The sequence below is a fragment of the Bubalus bubalis genome, chromosome 10 (assembly GCF_019923935.1).
Source record: "Bubalus bubalis isolate 160015118507 breed Murrah chromosome 10, NDDB_SH_1, whole genome shotgun sequence".
Lineage (NCBI taxonomy): Eukaryota > Metazoa > Chordata > Mammalia > Artiodactyla > Bovidae > Bubalus > Bubalus bubalis.
Window position 1 is genome coordinate 28,149,964 of NC_059166.1, and position 23,034 is coordinate 28,172,997.

Genomic DNA, 23,034 nt, shown 5'->3' on the forward strand with positions numbered 1-23,034 from the left:
CTTAGGTTGATTTTTTGCTACAAGCTCCTGCTGACAGTTCTGTTAATATAATAAACACAGATGATGACTTGACTTGTTTTCCTAAGAATATCTGAAAAGGGCATATTTTAGTTTCATCCCACTGTTGGCTTTTGTTAGCTATGCTGGAATTCATAGCTTGAGTAGTTTACCACCCCTCATGCCTCAACTTCATCTGTAAGATTATTGCTATGATCCTTTTTCTTTCAAAATTCTCTGATTCAGTGTGTTTGTTTGTGTAGCTCCTCATTTGTTGATTTACTCACATATTTTTGGGAAAAGGAAAAAGGATTAAGTGATACTATTTTTTGGTGTGTTTTTTTCAAGTTGACTTTCGTAATTAGAGACAAATGATTAACATCTTAATATTGTGATGGATTTTTTTTTCTTTAATTGAAAAGTAAAGAATATTCATTTCCTTGGAAGATCTACTAAATAAGTGCCTCTAGATTCTTATTATGAGCATAAGTAACCCTGAAGCCTAGAAGCAAATATTTATTTGTATTTTAGGGAGCTTCTGATTCAAGATGGTAGAATGAACTGTCTATTAAATAATCACTTCTGACCAGGATAGAAAAAAAATGTAGAATAGTAAACAGGTGCCAGAGGGAATAAATCCATAATTAAAGAGGGATATATAGCTGATCAGAGATTCTGTCAAATTTCTGGAAGATGGAAAATGAGTGACATTGTCAACATATCAGTGGAGCTGCTAGTCAGAACCAACTCAAGCTGGCTGTCAGGGAAGTAACATCTGTGCTGCTTATAAGTGCCAAAGAAGTGCCAAGCTTGGTGTTGGCAAGGAAAAGTAGGACCAGGAGAGGAGGAGGGTGTAAATCAGGGGGATTAGTTAGAAGTCAGCCCCATGAGGAATTTGCCAGTTGGTTTGCCCTCCAACCAGGCTGCCACCTGAAACTTACAGAGTGGAAGTACCCGAGTATATGGTTACACTTCCTAACCAGCTTCCTCTAAGTGCTTCCCATGTACTAACCTATATAAACCTGGCCTAGACCCTCTGATATGAACTTAATGATCTGAATTGTTCAGAGAAGCAATAGAAGCACAGGAATGTGAAATAATGTTCACAAGGTCAGACACCTAGTGAATAACAACAGCAATAACAGATGCAAAACACACCATGTTGTGGTATTGTTTGGTGCATTAGGACACAGTACAGTAGATACTTGGGCTTCTCTTGTGGCTCAGCTGGTAAAGAATCTGCCTGCAACGCGGGAGACCTGGGTTTGATCCGTGGATTGGGAAGATCCCCTGGAGAAGGGAAAGGCTACCCACTCCAGTATTCTGGCCTGGAGAATTCCATGGACTGTATAGTCAGTCAGTCAGACGTGACTGAGTGACTTTCACTTTTCCAGTATGTATTGATACTATTATGAGGATTTCAGGCTTCCCCCTCCTCCCATTGTGTTGGTCTGGGTCTCTCAGCCCCTTTCATTCTCCATACTCCAGGAGGGTTCTGCTTTTCTATGTATTTTGGGGGACATTTTATAATGGAGAAGTATGGAGAGTGTAAAGGTCCCAGTGAGGGCTGGTTCTTCATAGAGTATTGGGCATGAGTGAGGCAGGTGAGGGAAATTCATGGCAAAGAGAAGAAAGGAATTAAAAACATCTCCGTGGGTCTGTGTATCTCATGGTACCATGTTTGAGAAGCAGAGTTCACACTGTGTTGTTTTCATGGTTGGATTGTACTTCTCTGTGCTTGGACCCTTACTTCATAAGTCATGAGTTCATGAACTTCACAGGTATGAGCCATTTTCCAAATCATTCCAGGGATGTGGCTGACATTAGAGGGGCCAGTCTTGATGGAGAGGGCATCGTAAAGAAAAACTGTCTATTTTAGACAGTTTTAATCTTCTTTCTGAAGCACTAGTTTTTAGACTTTCTAAAATGTACTGCTTTTGAGATTACAGATTATTGGTCCTGAGGTACAATTTTTAAAAAGATAATAAGGAAACCAGAATTGAAAGAGACCTGTGTACCCCAATGTTCATCGCAGCACTGTTTATAATAGCCAGGACATGGAAGCAACCTAGATGTCCATCAGCAGACGAATGGATAAGAAAGCTATGGTACATATACACAATGGAGTATTACTCAGCCATTAAAAAGAATACATTTGAATCAGTTCTAATGAGATGGATGAATCTGGAGCCTATTATACAGAGTGAAGTAAGCCAGAAAGAAAAACACCAATACAATATACTAACGCATATATATGGAATTTAGAAAGATGGTAACAATAACCCTGTATATGAGACAGCAAAAGAGACACTGATGTATAGAACAGTCTTTTGGACTCTGGGAGAGGGAGAGGGTGGGATGATTTGGGAGAATGGCATTGAAATATGTATAATATCATATATGAAACGAATCACCAGTCCAGGTTCGATGCACGATACTGGATGCTTGGGGCTGGTGCACTGGGACGACCCAGAGGGATGGTATTGGGAGGGACGAGGGAGGAGGGTTCAGGATGGGGAACACATGTATACCTGTGGTGGATTCATTTCGATATTTGGCAAAACCAATACAATATTGTAAAGTTTAAAAAAAAAAAAAAGATAATAGACTCATCCATACATTGCATAGAATGTTGTGCATCTTCATTGTGTACCAGATACTTTGACATATGTATTACCGAAAACATGGTGAACAAATGATATTCACATAGAACAGAGTACATCAATAGTTTCTGTTATACTGTGGAATATTCTTCATCAGAAAAATAATTTTGACATCTAAATTCGTTTGAAAAGGGGATGACTTTGAGTAAGAATATTCCTATGAGTATGCAGTAAGGATATAATTAGAACGGCGGCAATGGCTCTGAAGTCTCCTGCCAGGGGCAGGAGAAGGCTGCTTAGGAAGCTGGGATAAAGAGATTCAGTGCCGGCTCTTGCTTTTGAAATCCCTCCTGTTTTCCTTGCTCTTTCTGTAACAGTTATTTTTGCAGCAGTTTTAAAACCACTCTCTCAGTAGAGTGGTTTCAGGTTTTAAAATTCCTGAAGACAGACCAAGCTTGGGACTCACTGGTGATGATCAGAGAGCCCTTTGCCTTTGGAGACCATTCTTCAGTGAGCTTGACTTGTCTGGTCACCCTTCCTGTGCATTGTTCTTGGATTTCTCAAGTATCTGGGTGTGTCTTCAGGGTGTGGCAAAAATAACACACCTCAAGTGTGGGAAGAGAAACAACCAAAAAGGGAGATTAAAAGAGGTTTAGATTCTGTGCCATTAACGATGTTCCACTTATACTCTTCTGTGTTTCATTGTTAATTTTACAACCTGCTCTCTCCAACTGCAGAAATAAAGGAGAACTCAGAAGTGTGTGTGTGTGTGTTTAAAGATAGTTCTCTGCTGAAGAAATGGAATCCTGTTGATTTAAATGGCTTAAGATTGTCTTAGTGATAATGAGTCATCAGATAATCCTAAGAGATGGTTGTATAATGGTTTGCTTAGCCAGTTTTTCCAGCACAAAGATTCAAGGGAACTAACTTGCTAGTATCAACTATTTATGAATAAGTTAAGAGGGAACTCAAATGGAAACTCTGAATGTAATCATTAAAAGTAAATTGCCAAGTGAGGCTTTGAAAGTAAATTTCATATGCGAATCCTATTTCCCTGTTCTATGCTTTCTGTTGAGTGGATATTTTTAACTTGATATGCTTCCGTGAAAATTCAGATTTTCAAATTACACCTCACTCAATTCCTGGTCGGGCAGCACCTCAATGTGTGTGTGTTAGTCACTCAGTCATGTTCGACTCTGCGACTGCATGGACTGTAGCCCACCAGGCTCCTCTGTCCTTGGAATTTTCCAGGTAAGAATACTGGAGTCGGTTGCCATGCCCCTCTCCAGGGGATCTTCCTGAGTGAGAGATCGAACCCAGGTCTCCCACATTGCAGGCAGATTCTTTACCATCTGAGCCACCAGGGAAGCCCAGCACCTCAATGAAAGTGAAAGTGAAGTTGCTCAGTTGTATCTGACTCTTAGGGACCCCATGGCCTGTAACCTGCACCAGGCTCCTCTGTCCATGGGATTCTCCAGGCAAGAATGCTGGAGTGGGTTGCCATTTCCTTCTCCAGGGGATCTTCCTGACTTAGGGATTGAACCCAGGTCTCCCACATTGCAGGCAGACACTTTACTCTCTGAGCCACCAGGGAAGTCCTTTTTCAACAACAACCAAAACTGGTTTCAGTGCAGATGTAGAACGTTGATAAACTGAAGTATGTATAAGAAGCTGGCATTTGCCATGATTAATTTCATGTTGACAAAATTTACTATTGGAATAATCTCCTCTTCTGAAGATGTCTAGGGGGTCAGAAATTGGATCTCAAGACTAGAGACATAAACATGATAAAAATGAATTCCTGACTGACCCCAAACACACAGAAACCACTTTTGTAAACTAGCCTTCTGGTCCTCTTTCTGGAGGGATTGTCCCAGTAGGGCTGTTAGTGCTCAGGATGCAGCCTTCCACCGGAAGCACCCTGAGCCCGGGGCCCCTGTGCAGGATGCAGCTGCACAGCGCCATCAGGTGGCCCTGGCTATGCAGACATCCCAACACCACAGTAGAACAGTCCTCACTCCAAAGAGGAGCCCTGGTGTAGATGAACATTACTTAACAGAATTGAGAAGTCAGCCAAGCCTTCCTCATCTCTGCACACATCCCTCTCCAGATGTTCTTCTATAAAACATCAGGGATTTCAGTCAGTTCAGTTCAGTCACTCAGTCGTGTCTGACTCTTTGCGACCCCATGGACTGTAGCATGCCAGGCCTCCCTGTCCATCGCCAGCTCCTGGAGTTTACTCAAACTCATGTCCATTGAGTCAGTGATGCCATCCAATCATCTTGTCCTCTGTCATCCCCTTCTCCTCCTGCCTTCAATCTTTCCCAGCATCAGGGTCTTTTCAAATGAGTCAGTTCTTCGCATTAGGTGGCCAAAGTATTGGCCTTTCAGCTTTGGCATCAGTCCTTCCAAAGAAAACTCAGGACTGATTTCCTTTAGGATGGACTGGTTGGATCTCCTTGCAGTCCAAGGGACTCTCAAGAGTTCTCTAAAACCACAGGGATTTAGGGCCAGTGAAAGTGAAAGTTGCTCTGTTGTGTCAGAGTCTTTGTGACCCCATGGACTATACAGTCCATGGAATTCTCTAGGCCAGAATACTGGAGTGGATAGCCTTTCCCTTCTCCAGGGGACCTTTCCAACCCAGGGATTGAACCTGTAAGGTATAGTTTGGGCAGAGGCAGAAAGAGGAAAAACGACCTCAACAGAAGTAGGTTACCTTTATTCAGGCAAGGAGGGGCGACAGTCGGCCTAATGACCAGGCTGAGCGTGGAAAGGGATCAGGGAGGCTCTATATTTATACGGAGGTTTATGGAAGTGATAAGGGAAACATTAATCAGGAGGGATGTTTTGGGTGTTCTTTAGTTGAGATGGCATTTGTAGTTGGGCAGGGGGTGATAAGTCTTCTGGGCAGGTGTAGGGGGTGGAAGGTTTCTGGACAGGGGGTGATAAGTCCCAGATAGATGCAACCGGCCTGGAGCATCAGGGCGGGATCTAAAGTTCAGTTTTGTTTTCTCCAAAGTTAGATGATTCAGCAAGGGCCTTTGAAACTGTTTTCTTTTCTAGGCCCAAAAGACTTCTTAGAACCCAGGTCTCCCGCATTGCAGGCAGATTCTTTACCAGCTCAGCCATAAGGGAAGCCCAAGAATACTGGTGTGGGTAGCCTATCCCTTCTCCAATGGATCTTCCTGTCCCAGGAATCAAACCGGGGTCTCCTGCATTGCAGATGGATTCTTCACAAACAGCTCTCAGGGAAGCCAGAGGTATACACAATAAGGGCTTCCCTGGGGGCTCAGACAGAAAAGAATCTGCCTGCAGTGCCTACCCAGGAGACCTGGGTTTGATCCCTGGGTCAGGAAGATTCCATGGAGAAGAGAATAGCAACTCACTCCAGTATTCTTGCCTGCTGCTGCTGCTAAGTCGCTTCAGTCATGTCCGACTCTGTGCAACCCCATAGACGGCAGCCCACCAGGCTCCCCCGTCCCTGGGATTCTCCAGGCAAGAACACTGGAGTGGGTTGCCATTTCTTTCTCCAATGCATGAAAGTGAAAAGTGAAAGTGAAGTCGTTCAGTCATGTCCAACTCTTCGAGACCCCATGGACTGCAGCCTACCAGGCTCCCGTCCATGGGATTTTCCAGGCAAAAGTACTGGAGTGGGGTGCCATTGCCTTCTCCATATTCTTGCCTGGAATACACTAAATAGTAAATTCAACATTCAGAAACATCACCAGTTAAGTTGAAACTGACTTAAGTGATGTTTGTCTTTTTTCTATTCACATGTGCTACAGATACACGGATCTCAAAGGAAACTATGTCATATTTAAAAAAAAAAGAGAAAGAAAGGCTGCATTGAAGTTACTCAGCTCAGAATGCTACTTCTCCACCTCCTGACTGAGCCTATTAACAATAAGCTCCCAGGTCTAACTGGCTAATTCTTGGCCTAATTGCCTTGGTGGGGCTCTGAGCATCTCTGGAGGAGCCAAAGATAGGCGCTGTCCTCGGCCCATGGCAAAGCTGAGTCACTACAGGAAAGCCATCAGGAAGCAGACAGCCTGCCCCCAGCCCTTCACCAGAGTTTTCTCAATTCAGCTTGTTTAGGATTTAGGGATTTATGTATAAAACATGCCTGGTTGTTCATTGTTTTTACATCACAGTTTTTTGTTCTAAGAAGCTAGAAAAGTTTTCAGAATTTATAGCTGTGTAGTCTCATGGCTGCTTTTGGAAATAAATGGAAAATGGAAGGATGTTACGCACAGGCAGCCTTTTTGTGTAGCTTTTCTCAGGTCGTCTGTGGGGAAACTGCTCTTTGGGGCCCTATGTTTTGGTAACAGAGCAGCCCAATCCTTTCCTCAATCTGAGGGTAGGTGAGTAATCACAGCATGTGTTAGGACTGGCAGGCAAAGTGTAGAAATTTCCACACGTTACAACACAGAACTTTCCAATTAGGAGTTCAGGATTAACATACACACACTACTATATATAAAATAATCAACTATGTATAACACAGGGAACTCTACTTAATACTCTGTTATAACCTACCTGGAAAAAGAATCTGAAAGAGAATATATAAATATATATATATATATATGTATAACTGAACCACTGTACACCTAAAACTAACACAACATTGTAAATAAACCACACTCCAATATAAAATAAAAATTAAAAAAAACTACAGATCTTTCTGCTGAGACACCATTTTCATTGAACAAAAGTTTGGTAACATGGACCAAATGAGACTCGTTAGAGAAGCTTCATAAGGCTCACATTGTCGACAAAGCTGACATGTTAAACATAGGCTTCTCCTTTGTAGGAATTCGTTGATAGGAACGCTTTTTTTGAGTTCTACAAATTCCTTTAAAACTGTTATAGAAGAAACGTCATCATTTAGAATTATGATTTAGTATTTTCAGCACAAGAGGAGAGGTCAGATTTTCACTAGAGAAATGCATACAGAAAGTTCTAAAAAAATAGTCATGTTCCAAATGCTAATAAATCTTACTGAAAAAGATTTTCCAGTCAGGTAATTATAATAATATCTATGTTTTATCAGTTTCTTACCATGAGCCAGGCTTTTATTCTACCTCAACAACAATCCCTTTAGGTAGATATACTGTTACCACAGTAGAGTTTGAGATCCTAAGGCTTACAAGAGGTGATGGACTCCAAAGTAAATAATGGAACCATCATTCAAACCAGGTCAATTTGACTCCAAAGTCCATTCTTTAAGCTACACATAGATACACTGGGGAAATACAGTGGTAAATAGAGTATAAAGAATCTTTTTTTTAATTATTATGTTGTTTTTTTTCTTAATTACAATACAAATTTCAGAACTGCTGCTGCTGTTGCTAAGTCGCTTCAGTCGTGTCCGACTCTGTGCGACCCCATAGACGGCAGCCAGCCAGGCTCCCCCGTCCCTGGGATTCTCCAGGCAAGAACACTGGAGTGGGTTGCCATTTCTTTCTCCAATGCATGAAAGTGAAAAGTGAAAGTGAAGTCGCTCAGTCGTGTCCGACTTAGCGACCCCATGGACTGCAGCCTACAGGCTCCTCCATCCATGGGATTTTCCAGGCAAAAGTACTGGAGTGGAGTGCCATTGCCTTCTCCAAATTTCAGAACTACTAAGATGCTAAAGTGAACTATAAGTCATCAGGAGTTTTGACAGCAGAAAGCCTTTCTTTTGTTCATGGTACACTGCCTTAATCTGGATTCCTGAGACAAGAACTCGGGGGTAGGTAGTTTATTTGGGAAGTGATCCCGGAAAGCACAAATGAAGGAATAAGTCGAGTAGAAGAGCTGAGGATAAACGACAGTCAAGCGCATGTTTATAGTCAGAGCACTGAGTTGGGGCTCGAGACCGCTGAGGAGCGGTGAGGAATGTGCCTCGGAACAGCTCTACTGCAGGACCAGGAGGCTGGGCTCTTTATCCAGTGGCTGCTGTCTTTCACTGTTGATCTTTGCTCTGGGGTTTAAATCCTAGCATGTCTAAACTGCCCTGTGTGCAGGCTGAGCACATTCTCACGGCACCAGGCAAAGCTCTCAGGCCAAGGGTTAGAGAGAGAGACACTTGGGCTGGGAAGCCGTCAGAGGGCGAGGCAGCTGTCCTGTAGCTGCAGGACCAGATGTGTGCCAAGGAGACATGGGGAGAAATCGCCTGCTACAGCCCCCAGGGCGCCCCTGCCCCACGCTGAGCAGGCTCTGCTATTGATACCTCAAGGTAGCTGAAGGCCACAGTCTCTAAGCCAACTCATAAATGGGAAGACAGGTGAGATGAATTATAGTCCTCATAGTGGCAGCCTGAAGCTTTAATCAGTATTTTGTAACAGCAACTATTTGCCCTTGTGATGATCAAGGTCAGTTAACACTAATATAATAACTGATTATTGGCTTGTTGGTCCATCTGCATGAGGAACCTAAAAGCTTCAGTGGAACCCTTATTACGTTCCCTGGTTGAAGTGTACCCCCTCAAAGACCTAGATGTTGAATTCTGCAGAGCCTAAAATTTCTATTACAGGGGGCATAAACTCCCCCAAATAAGACACTGGAAGTGGAGCCACAAGGGCATGAGCCCAGCTCTGAAAGGTCTGCAAGCTGGTACCTTAGCTGAGACTATAAAAGTGAAAAGTAAAAGTGTTAGTTGCTCAGTCAGGTCCAATTCTTTGTGATCCCATGGACTGTAGCCTGCCAGGCTCTTCCGTCCATGGAATTCTCCAGGCAAGAATACTGGAGTGGGTAGCCATTTCCTTCTCCAGGGCATCTTCCTGACCCAGGGATCAAACCAGGATTTCCTGCCTTATAGGCAGATTCTTTACCTTCTAAGCCACCAGGGAAGCCAAAAGACTTCATGTAAAGAGGCTATAAAAGGCTGTTTTAATATCTCCTTAGTCTGGCAGCTTCTGGGAGATTCAGCCAATGGAAAGATCAGTGGATCTTATGGTCATGTGTCCACTGTCACACCTCGGCTCTCTTAGTTTAAGGAAGCGTTTTACAGGATTTCACCTCTTACAACTCCATAAATCCCTGGATACTGGGCTTGCAGGTTTTGAGGAAGGTGGCTCATCCCACCACCCATCTCTCAATCCTACATCCCCTACATCCCCATTTTCGTGTGTGACCTCTCAGTGCTAACTGGACATATCAGCCAGGTCCTGCAGCTCTTTTGGTGATAGCCATTTCTTCCGGTAGTTTTACTTTCCTTTTCAGGATAGTCTAAGATCTCAACCTAGTCACAGGTGTAGAAGCAATGAGGGAAGGAACAATGAGGAGGACTCTAACATCTTCTGAGGCTTCTGCCTCAGGTGAGGTCTTTGGTTCCAGGCAGTGGGAGGTGACTTGCCTCCACCACAGGAGAAGGCACCATTCGGTGAGTCTGGAGCTTTCTACCCAAAGTCTGAATCCCAGGTCTTGGAGTCCAGCTCTTTTCCTATCAGAGCCTGATTTTTAACATGGGAGACTTCCTAGAACTGTGCATGCAGCCCCCTCTGTACGTCTGTCATGCTTGTATCAAACCCCAGACCTGATTTTCAACAGTTTGACATAAGATGCAGGAGATAAAGATCTCTTTAGATGCTTCCATGGAGGACCTCTGGCTTTCACAACGTGCCATCAAGCTGATGGTTGGTTGACATAAGCCTTTTATTCACTTCCTTCGGTTAACAATTCCATGATCTTTATCATTACCATTGCCCCCACAGATTATCTTTCAAGTGCTACAGAGATCTTATAAGCCAGTGCTTCCTTTTCCATTCCACCCCCTCACAGGTAAGCATTTCAGTAACTGTGATGCTCAGGCTGACAGGAGTCTTCACGGCTGCATGTACCACCAACAATTCTATTGTTGTTGCCTTCTGACTGGAGGGAGCCAATTGTAGGCTCCATCCTGAGACCACTTCCCCAACCACTTATCTAAGTTTGGTTTTCCCTTGAAGGTAAACAATATGTTGGATCTCTTAGTTATGTCTTCCAATTTTCTGTTCTTTTCTCTCAGTGTTTGAATCTCTTTTCTTTCTGTCCTTTTCTGGTTTCCATCTCTTTGTCTTTTTATGCTTCCTTTGCAGTGATTTTCCCAATATTTGTCTTTCAGTCTTTTTGTTGAATCTAAATCCTTTTCTTCTATATTTAATTTCCAAGAGTTTTTTCTTATCCCCCAATCTTTCCCTTTTTTTTTTTTTTTAAAGAGTATCATCCTGTCTTATTCTGTGGAAGGAAATTCTCCTCTCATTTTTCCAAAAGATATTAATAATAAGTTTTTGAAGTTTACTTCTGGTCCTATTCATAATTCTTTCTTCCTTGAAATCCATTTTTTGGTAGCTTATGTGTGTGTTTTGGTTCCTATTTTTCAATTTTGAGGCTTTTCTTGGATGTTTGATGATCCCTGGTTGATCATTTATATTTTAGAATGAGACACAAAAGTTCTAGTTTTCAAGCTCCACATATGTTGATTGGGTTCAACTAGTGGTCCTCACCATAGGTTAAGAAGGTGAATCTGATTGTTGCCTTGGGGGGCTCCAAATTACTGACAGACTTGAGTCTTATTTCTTGGGCTGATCAGTTTTCCTGGAGCAGAATTTTCCTATCTCTGGCCTAAAAAGCATAACCTGGTTCATATTATTCTAAGAGCCACTGGGGGACTGAACTGGGACTTTCACCATTGAATATACTGCCTTTAACATAATCTACATGTTTTCAACATGTGCCTTACTTTCCCTTAGCCATGATTTATCCTCAATACTCTGGGCACATTTCTAGTTTTGTGCCAAAGTTGAGGAGAAGTCACTTAATTCTAGTAGAGAAGCAAAACTGGGCTTCTATATGCTTCTTGTAAAGACTTTGAAGCTATCCTCCTGTATTCAACTTCACCTGAGTCTTGCCTTCAGAGATTGTTTGTTTTTAAATTCTGAATCTTGTTGAAGCAGGAATCAGCTTGCTTTTTGCTGGCTTACTTCTCCCCCTACCCTGAAGGCATCTTAAGATTTAAAAGCCCTTACTATTTTCCACATGTTCTGACATGGGAAGGTATCAATATATTCTGAAATTTAAAAAGACAAGTTTAAATTTCTGTGACCTTATTTCCCTATATTTATGTATATATACATGTATAGTAACACATACATATATACATATATATATATATATGACATGTTGTATAACTTCATGTATGTGTGTGTGTATTTATATAGACAAAAGAAGAACCATGGAATAATACATACCAATCTTAACAGTAGTTACTTCTGGGAATGGGACTGAGTCGGGTATGGCTTTTATTCTTTACTTTTTACTCTTCTATTTTTTTAAACAGGCATATTTATACTTTATAATAATTACTATTGCTAGAGGTGTATGTTCAATACTTATTGCCAGGAGTTTTATCTTCCCTGATAGCTCAAGTGGTAAAGAATCTGCCTGTAATATAGGAGGCACAGGAGACTTAAATTTGATCCCTGGGTTGGGAAGATCCATTGGAGGAGGGCAACCCACTCCAGTATTCTTGCCAGGAATATCCCATGGACAGAAGAGCCTGGTGGGCTATAGTCCATGAGGTTGCAAAGAGTCAGGCACAACTAAAGTGACTGAGCACACAAAGACACAATAGCAGGCTATAAAATAGAGTATACGTTAAATATATTTTATTATACACACACATACAACTAGAGAGAGAGAGAGGAAACAGAGAGAGAGAGAGAGAGAGGAAGTTTAAAGAACAAATCTGAAAATGTATAAAGAATGGATACCTATGGATGACAAGGTTAAACATGATTTTTAATGACCTTCCATGATTTACAAATTTTCTGCATTTGCTCATTTTGCCATTCATTCTCTCAGCACAGATTTATTGCATACTTCCTTTGCAACAGTTACTGGAGGTACAGAGGTGAACAAGACAGACAAGGTTCTTACTTTCATGAAACTGACATTCTGATGGGTGGAGACAGTAAAACAATTTTAGACAACATGCTTCCTAGTCATTCATGAATCAAGTGGTAGTCATTGTTTGAGCCTATTTACATCCTTGGCTATAAAATGGTAATGCCTTAGAGGTGTCCAAGATGGTGAAGTAGGAAGACTTTGAACTCATCTCTTCCCATGGATACACCAAAATTACAAGTACTTATAGATCAAGTATCTCTCTATCTATGAGAATGACCTAAAGACCAGCAGATGAGATTTTTCACAACTAAAGACATAAAGAAGAAACCACAATGAGATGGATAGGAGGGGCAGAGGTGTGGTTTAGTCAGAATCCACACCACTGGTTCAGCGATCCACAAATGGAAAGAATGTCACAACTGACCTATTTCTTTTTTGTGCAATACCATGCTGTTTTAGTTACTGTTGCTTTGTAGTGTAGTTTAAAATCGGGATGTGTGAAATATCTAGGTTTGATCTTCTTTCTCAAGATTAGCTATTTAGCTATTTGAGGTCTTTTGTGCTTCCATACTGTTTTTAGAATTACCTGTCTTAGGTCTGTGAAAAACTTTTACCTTTTTGGTTAGGTTTATTCCTAGCTATTTTATTCTTTTTGATGCCTTTATAGATGGGATTATTAATTTCTCTTTCTTATAGTTTATTATTAGTGTATAGAAGTGCAAGATTTCTGTATACTAATTTTGTATCCTGTGACTTTACTGAATTCATTTTTTAATTCTAATAGTTCTTTATGGTAGCATCTGTAGGATTTTCTATATATAGTATTATGCTACCTGCAAACAGTGACAATTTGGGTTCCTTTAATTTCTTTACTTGTCTGATTTCTATGCCTAGCACTTTTAATACTGTATTGAATAAAAGTGGGAGGAGTGGACATCCTTGTCTTGTTTGTGATCTTAGAAGAAATGATTTCAGCTTTTTGCCATTGAATATGATGGCGGATGTGGGCTTGTCAAACATGGACTTTATTATACATATTTTGGTAGTGTCTGTAGGATTTTCGACATATCACCTCATAATAAAACCAGACACAGACACTAAAAAAAAGGAAATTACACACCAATATCACTGATTAATATAGGTGTAAAAATTCTCAATAAAATATTAGCAAGCCAAATTCAACAATACATTAAAAAAAGATCATACATCATGATCAAATGGGATTTATTCTAGGGATGGAAGGATGTTTCACTATCTGCAAATCAATCAGTGTGTACATCACATTAACAAATTGAAGAATAAAAATCATATGATCATCTCAACATATGTGAAAATGCTTTTAGCAAAGTTTAACATTCATTTATGGTAAAACTCTCAACGAAGTTGGCATCAGTTCAGTTCAGTTCAGTTCAGTCACTCAGTCATGTCTGACTCTTTGCGACCCCATAAACCACAGCACACCAGGCCTCCCTGTCCATCACCATCTCCCGGAGTTCACTCAAACTCACGTCCATCGAGTCGGTGATGCCATCCAGGCATCTCATCCCCTGTCGTCCCCTTCTCCTCCTGCCCCCAATCCCTCCCAGCCTCAGAGTCTTTTCCAATGAGTCAATTCTTCGCATGAGGTGGCCAAAGTCCTGGAGTTTCAGCTTTAGCATCATTCCTTCCAAAGAAATCTCAGGGCTGATCTCCTTTAGGATGGACTGGCTGGATCTCCTTGCAGTCCAAGGGACTCTCAAGAGTCTTCTCCAACACCACAGTTCAAAAGCATCAATTCTTCGGTGCCTAGCCTTCACAGTCCAACTCTCACATCCATACATGACCACTGGAAAAACCATAGCCTTGACTAGACGGACCTTTATTGGCAAAGTAATGTCTCTGCTTTTGAATATGCTATCTATGTTGGTCATAACTTTCCTTCCAAAGAGTAAGCGTCTTTTAATTTCATGGCTGCGGTCACCATCTGCAGTGATTTTGGAACCGAAAAAAATAAAATCTGACACTGTTTCCCCATCTATTTGCCATGAAGTGATGGGACCAGATGCCATGATCTTCGTTTTCTGAATGTTGAGCTTTAAGCCAACTTTTTCACTCTCCTCTTTCACTTTCATCAAGAGGCTTTTTAATTCCTTTCACTTTCTGCCATAAGGGTGGTGTCATCTGCATATCTGAGGTTATTGATATTTCTCCTGGCAATCTTGATTCCAGCTTGTGCTTCTTCCAGCCCAGCGTTTCTCATGATGTACTCTGCATAGAAGTTAAATAAGCAGGGTGACAATATGCAGCCTTGATGTACTCCTTTTCCTATTTGGAACCAGTCTGTTGTTCCATGTCCAGTTCTAACTGTTGCTTCCTGACCTGCATATAGGTTTCTCAAGAGGCAGGTCAGGTGGTGTGGGATTCCTATCTCTTTCAGAATTTTCCACAGTTTATTGTGATCCACACAGTCAAAGGCTTTGGCATAGTCAATAAAGCAGAAATAGATGTTTTTCTGGAACTCTCTTGCTTTTTCAATGATCCAGCGGATGTTGGCAATTTGATCTCTGGTTCCTCTGCCTTTTCTAAAACCAGCTTGAATGTCTGGAAGTTCACAGTTCACATATTGCTGAAGCCTGGCTTGGAGAATTTTGAGCATTACTTTACTAGCATGTGAGATGAGTGCAATTGTGTGGTAGTTTGAGCATTCTTTGGCATTGCCTTTCTTTGGGATTGGAATGAAAACTGACCTTTTCCAGTCCTGTGGCCACTGCTGAGTTTTCCAAATTTGCTGGCATATTGAGTGCAACACTTTCACAGCATCATCTTTCAGGATTTGAAATAGCTCAACTGGAATTCCATCACCTCCACTAGCTTTGTTCGTAGTGCTGCTTTCTAAGGCCCACTTGACTTCACATTCCAGGATGTCTGACTCTAGGTGAGTGATCACACCATCGTCATTATCTGGGTCATGAAGATCTTTTTTGTACAGTTCTTCTGTGTATTCTTGCCACCTCTTCTTAATATCTTCTGCTTCTGTTAGGTCCATACCATTTCTGTCCTTTATCGAGCCCATCTTTGCATGAAATGTTTCCTTGGTATCTCTGATTTTCTTGGAGAGATCTCTAGTCTTTCCCATTCTGTTGTTTTCCTCTATTTCTTTGCATTGATCGCTGAAGAAGGCTTTCTTATCTCTTCTTGCTATTCTTTGGAACTCTGCATTCCAAAGTTGGCATAGAGGGAACATACAACACAAAAATCAATGAAACAGACTACAGAGCCCAGAAATGAACCCAAGCTCATACGGTAATTAATCTATGATAAAGGAGGCAAAGATATATGATGAGGAAAAGACAGCCTCTTCAATAAGTGGTGCTGGGAAAGATGGAAAGCTACATGCAAAGGGATCAAACGGGACTACTGTCTCACAGTGCACACAGAAATAAACTCAAAATGGGCTAAATAGTTGAACATAAAAGCTGAAACCATAAAACTCCTAGAGGAAAACACTGACAGCACACTCTTTGACACTGGTCCTCAGGCAAGGGAAACAAAAGCAAAAATAGGCAATCGGGCTACATCAAACTAAAATACTTTTGCATAGTGAAAAAACTGTCAACAAAGGAAGAGGTGGTCTACTGAATGGGAGAAAGTATTTGAAAATGATATGTTTATTTAGAGATTAATATCCAAAATATATAAACAGCTCATACAACTCAATATTAGAGAAAAAAAGAAGCCAGTGAGTAAAAGTCCTGAACAGAAATATTTCCAAAGACAATATAATAGATGGCCAAGACATACATGAAAAGCTGTTCAACATAAGTAATCATCAAGGCAAAACAAGTCAAAACCGCAATGAGATACCACCTCACATCTACCAGAATGGTTCTCATTGAAAGGATAACAAATGACAAGTGTTAATGAGAATGTGGGGAAAAGGGAACTCTAGTGCTTTGTTGGTGGGATTTTAAATTGGTAGAGCCACTATGGAAAACTGTAAGGAGGTTCCACAAAAAATTAAAAATAGAACTATCATATGATCCAGCAATTTCAGTTCTGCGTATTTACCTGAAGGAAACAAAACACTAATTCAAAGACATATGCATACCAGTGTTCACCAAAGGATTATTTACAATAGTTATGATATGGAAGCAATGTAAGTGTCCATCAACAGACAAATGGATAAAGAAGGTGTGGTATATATACACAATGGAATACTATTCAACCATAAAAAGACATCTTACCAATTGTAACAACATGGGTGGATCTAGAGAGTATAATGCTAAGTGAAATAAGTCAGATAGAGAAAGATAAACACTGTATGCTCTCACTATATGTGGAATCTAAAAAAAAAAACAAAATAAATAAAACAAAACCAGACTCAGGTACAGCGTATAAACAGGTGGTTGTAGGGAGAGGAAGCGTTGAAATAGGTGAAGGGGATTAATGTTTACAAACTTCCATTTGCAAAATAAATAAGCCACAGGCATGTAATATACATACAGCACAGGGAATATGGTCACTAATGTAGTAATAACATTGAATGCAGACAGATGATTACAAGACATCGTGGGCGTCATTTCAAAATGAAAGCAAATGTCAAATCACTATCTAGTACCCCTGAACCTAACCTAATATTTTATGTCAACTGTAATTTTAAAAAGACATAAATAATATGTTTATGCTTTGCACAGTAGTCAGGAAATTTAATCTGATTAAATTCATATAATTATTCATCCTTAGTAAGGATGGAAAAAAATATGCCTAGGATTCCAAGAAATGCCTTCTCTGAGAGACTACACTCTAGCATTGTGGGGCCCAACTGGTATGCTGAGGCACGCTGATATGCCACAATTCTGTCACTGGCTTGCAATGTAATTTTGATCAATTTGTAAGTTGTTGTTTTTTACTATATTAATGACATTGGACATACTGAAGAGGTAAAGGATTGACGAACTACAACAGAGAAAGATCTTGTTTCCTAAAACATGCATGTGCTTTAAAACAATATTTATTTGTCTGAGCTGGGTCTTAGTTGCAGCACATGGGACTTTTTTCAGTTGCAGCGTGCAGGATCTTTTAGCTGTGGCATGTGAGCTTTTAGTTGTGCCATGTGGCATCTAGCTCCCCAACCAGGGATCTAACAAAGGGCCCCTGCGTTGGGAGTGTGGAGTCTTAGCCACTGGACCATCAGGGAAATCCTTATGCTTTAATCATTTTTAAGGGAACCTAGCTGGGGTACTTTCAACAAGGGTGCAAAGACTACTCAATGGGGGAAGGAAAGTCTCTTCAACAAATGGCATTGAGAAAATACCTAAATGAAAGACCTAAAACTATATAACTCCTAGAAGAAAACATAGGGGCAAAAATCTTCAATGACGTTGGATTTGGCAGTGATTTCTGGATATGACACCAAAGCAAAGGCAACAAAAGCAAATATAGATAAAAGAGATTCCATCAAACTTCAGAACTTTTATGCATCAAAAGTCACAAACAAAAGAGTGAAAAGGCACCCCGCAGAATGGTAGAAAATATTTGCAAATCATATATTTGATAAGCAATTAATATTCAGAATAAAGAACTACAAATCAATAAAACCCAAATATATCAATTACAAAAATGATAAAGGACTTGATAGATATTTCTCTTAGATGATATGTAAATGACCAACAAGCTTATTAAAAGATGCTCAGGATCACTTATGATCAGGGAAATGCTAGTCAAACCACAATGAAATGTCACCTCACTCTCGTTAGGATGGCAACTATATAAAAAAAAAAGGAAAATAAATATTGATGGGGATGTGGAGAAATTGAGACTCTTGTGCACTGTTGGTGGGAATTTAAAATAGTGCAGAAAATAGTTCCTCTGAAAATTCAAAATAGAATTATGATATGGTTTAGCAATTCCACTTATGGGTATACACCTGAGAGAATTAAAAGCAGGAATTTGGAGAGATATTTGCCCTCTCACATTAACTGCAGCATTATTCACAACAGCCAAGAGGTGGAAGCAATTCTAGTGTCCATCGACAGATAGCTGGATAAACAAAATATAATATATACATACAGTAGAATATTACTCAGCTTTAAAAAGGAAGGAAACTCTGTCACCTGCTACAACATGGAAGAACCTAAAAACGTCAAGCTAAGTGAGACAAGCCATTTAAATAAAGACAAACATGTATAATTCCACTCACATGAGGTATCTACTGTAGTCAGATTCATAGGAACAAAATAGCATGGGGGTTACCAGGGGATGGGAGGGTGGGAAAATGGGGAGTTATTTAATGGATAGAAAGTTTTAGTTTCAGAAGATGAAAAATCTCTGGGCATCTGTTGCACAACAGTGTGATTATATGAACACTACTGTACCGTATATTTAAAAATGGGTAAGACACAATTTTATGTTATGTATTTTATGACAATTGAGAAAGATTTTTTAAAGTGTGCTATAATTCCCCAGTTTGGAAATCAGTAATGTGGAACACTAAGTGGCATGCTTCTCACTTCTTACAGCATCATTTTCAGCTCTATTGTTTTGGGCAAAGAAACTCAACTTACCTTGGCCTCAGTCATTTCTTCTGTGAAATGGGTGGGCATGTTATCTCTGTAGGCTATGCAACTTTACTTAACGCAGCCCTGGCCTCTAAAGGACGCCTTCCTTTCTGACCCTCCAGGTTAACGTATACAAATTCTCTTCCCTCCGAAGCAATGCTGAGACTGGCAGAAATAACAAATAAAGCTTTCCCCACTCTAGAGGATAACATGTAGGAAATAAACACAGATGGACCTATTGGCCTAGATGACCTGCTGTATAAAACAAACCTATCTCTGCTTTGAAAACACACCCTTTCTTGTGGACTGAGAAGGAAAGATTATTCCTTTGCTTTCAAGCTCCCGGTCAGAACATACGGCAGATGCCATTTTATTATCCAATCTCTCAGGGATTCAGTCCTTGATTTTTGATCTAATTAGGAAATGGGAGGGTTAACATCATGAGGCAGATTGGAGGGATGATGTAGAAACACTATTCTAGAAATCTCTTTTTTGGAATTAAACTAATCAGAACCAAATATCTTCACAAATATCAGCAACTGGATTAACGAAACACATACTACCACTAAAACTCAATCATCAAATCAACTAATAAAGTGCATTTTAAAATTTATTATCTCCCCATGGAGTAAGGGAAATCACACTTTGTCGAATGTTTTTTGAAGGTAGTGGGTACCACCCATGTCTCCCAAGTCTGATGTGAGACCAGCACCACCGCTGGGGAAACAGGACAGAGAAAGGAGGAGAAATTCAGCTCCTGACAGTCACTTGTCTGTGATGTACTTACTCTTCCTGGCCATTCCCCCAACACTGCTGGCTTCTGAAGGAAAGCAGTGAATGGGGGAGCAGTGTATGATGATGCCTCTGAGAGCATGTACTTTCATCTTTCTTTTTTTTTATGGCACATGACAAACATGTCAGTCTTTTACCTGTTGGGATAAACAGGAAGGTACTCTTCTGTTTCATTTTGAGAGAAAATATACATAGGAAGTAAAAAAAAAAAGTCAATTTCACAATCTGAAACGCTCATTAAAAGATGCTCAATAGTAATTGTTCATCTTTTATAAACATGAAGCCTTGGAAAAATTACCTTCTGGTAGTAGGTCTAGAACTAATGCAAGGAACTTCAGCACAGAGGGCTTTCTGGAATGTAATTTTTTTTTTTTTTTTTATAATAGAGGTCTAGTCTATGCTGTAATGAAAATTACCTAGAAAACGTAAAAAAAGTCAATTCCCAAGTACCCTACCTCCTTGACCTGGGGTGGAGGAGGTATTTTTTTTTTTTTCATCTTATACATTTATTTGGCAAACTATTTTATAGAAATAGACCCTAAAATAAAAATCTGGGTGGGGCTTAGGAATTATGATTAATTTCTTTAGTTCTTCAGGTAATTCTGAACTATGGTAACTAACTACTGGTCTAAACTAAAAGGGAGACCGCCGCTTCCCCCTCAATTCCTGAATACATCATTCTTAGTTTCAGCTTCCCATGTGGGCCTTCTTCTCCTCATGAAAATGGACACCAAATGAGCTTCTTAGAGCAAAAATAGAATGAGCTGCACTATTTATGAGAAGCTTCTAAAACCAGCCGCAAAGATAATGACTAATATTGTGCTCAGAAAGATGCCCCAACGTGCTTTTGGCAAAACACCCTTGTCAAATGACATGAGGAACATTGCACAATGGAAATGGCTTTCAACTTGGAAGAGCAATTAGTACTGGGCATTTGCAGGCAGATGTTTGGCTGTAGGTTTAGGGAAAATACTAATAGACTCTGTATGAAGAAGTTCTTATTAACGTGTGATTTATGTATGATGGAGAACGGCTTCATGGTGTTTTGGCCAGTGTCTGACTACAAGTCTGTGCTGTTTTAATTTACTTGTTCTTAGTCTGTGGGGGCTTCCTGGGTGTCTCAGCAATAAAGAACCCGCCTGCTATGCAAGAGACATGGGTTCCATCCTTGGGTTGAGAAGATCCCCTGGGAAAGGAACTGGCAACCTACTCCAGTATATTTGCCTGGTAAATCCCATGGACAGAGGAGCCTGATGGGCTACAGTTCATTCTGTGAGTTCATTCATTCATTCCAGTGACCCCAGTGGGCTCAGGGTTCTGGCCTCCACAGCAGAAAGAAGGAACAGTTCTGAATGCCAGCCCAATGCATGGCTGGTGCTTCTCAGAATGCCTCTTGATGGTGATTCAGCGATGGAAAAATGCTACAAGATTTTTCCCAACTCAGTCACCACAACTGACTGGAGTCATATTTTGTTGGGGGGGTTCGGGTCTAAACTCAACATGTGAATAAAAAGACTGGATAATCAAATTACCCTCAAAAATTCTTTACATGATTCTCACACTGAAACCCCAAAGCAAATTATTTTGGTTTCCCCTTGTATTTTAACTGTGGCCTCCATCTCCCCATGGGAGTAAAGCCAATATTAGATTTAAATGAAGAGGTCTACAAAGTTGATGAAAGAATGGTTTTTCCCCTCTGATTTATGTTGTATTCCCCCAGTTCAGATCATTTAAATCATGCTGATTTTATATTCCATTCACATATCATTCTTCCCTTCTGCTCAGTTTTATTGTTCTTTGATTTTGGAGTAACATAGCACTTGGCTACACAGGTCTTGGAGTCAGGCTTCTGAGGTTGAAATCTAGGTTCTACAATTTATGAACCATACCCTTGGGCAAATTAATCTGGGAGAATAAGTGTGCATGAATTTGAACAAACTCCAGGAGATGGTGGACAGAGGAGACTGGAGTGCTACAGTCCATGGAGTTGCAAAGAGTTGAATATAACTTAGCCACTGAATAACAAGTGTGCATATATCATAAAATTGTGAGGATTAAACCAGTCAACATGTGGGAGCCCTAAAAGCAGTCCCTGCTCAGAATAAGTGCACAAAGATCAAAGTTATTAATATTTAGTTGTGATTGAGGGGGGAATGGGTGGCAAGACAGTGTTCGATCTTGAGAGACCCACAGAAGAGCTGTGAGGATCCCAGGTGCTTTAGAAACATACGTGTTCTCTTCAGGCTAGAGACTGCACATATCCTTACATGACTCCAGTGATGATTGTTTGAATATTACCCCACTGCATCCCGATGCACGGCATCACCCTCTGGCTAAAGGAAAACCCAAAGCGAGCAATTGTTTATTCTTTCTTTGAACTCAGTTGATAAAAAACAATGTGGTCAGAGTCCTCGAGTTTCCTTTGGGGCATCCCAAGACCTCCTGTCATTCCTCCTCCTGGGTGACAGGCTGGCATGTTCTCACTAGAGGGAGTAAGGAGCATTTATTATCATTGTTCCTAGGAAAATAATGCATAAGTTTTGCTTGAGCTTCTTACATGAAGGTGACATGGCCTAGAAAGTACATACTCATTTGTGGAAACTGCACACAGAAATCAGCTGATGAGAAATCAGATCAACCGGCTTTTTAAATCCAGGCTACCTCATCTTTGGTTAGAACACAGAGAAAGTGACTAACAACTCCAGCAACAAATGGGTGATTCATTCAATTATAAGACCAGAGCTTTGTCTCTCAGAGTCCGTGCTCATATGATTTCAGTGGAAATTGTATTACTTGGGACCAGTTTACTTGGCCTCCAGTTAGTGTGTGAGGCCAACCTCTGAAGATCTCCCTTTGGTATTGGGAGTCAGTTCGCTAGGTAAGTTGGGCCAGACTAAGGAGACCCTCAAACACCGGGCAAAGGAATGCGATGCATCAGAGCAGGGCTGAGTGTAAGTCTGGTGTCTTGTCGGTGATTCTGCGGCTCTTGTACCTTAAATGTCTCACCTGGAGCCCCTCCCTTTCTCAGGAAGTGGATGGCTCTCACGCCCGGCCGCTAGTCTAAGGGAGTAATTGTGAGAACTAAACCAGCATGCACACACAGAAGCTGAAACGGCTCCTCCTCTCCCTACCTCACCCTTCTTCGCCCAGGTTTTGACAGCATTCCCACCTCCACCTGGGGCCATCTCCCTGAGCCCCACCCCTGAGCTGACTCAGGAGGGCAGGCCTCAGCATTCCCT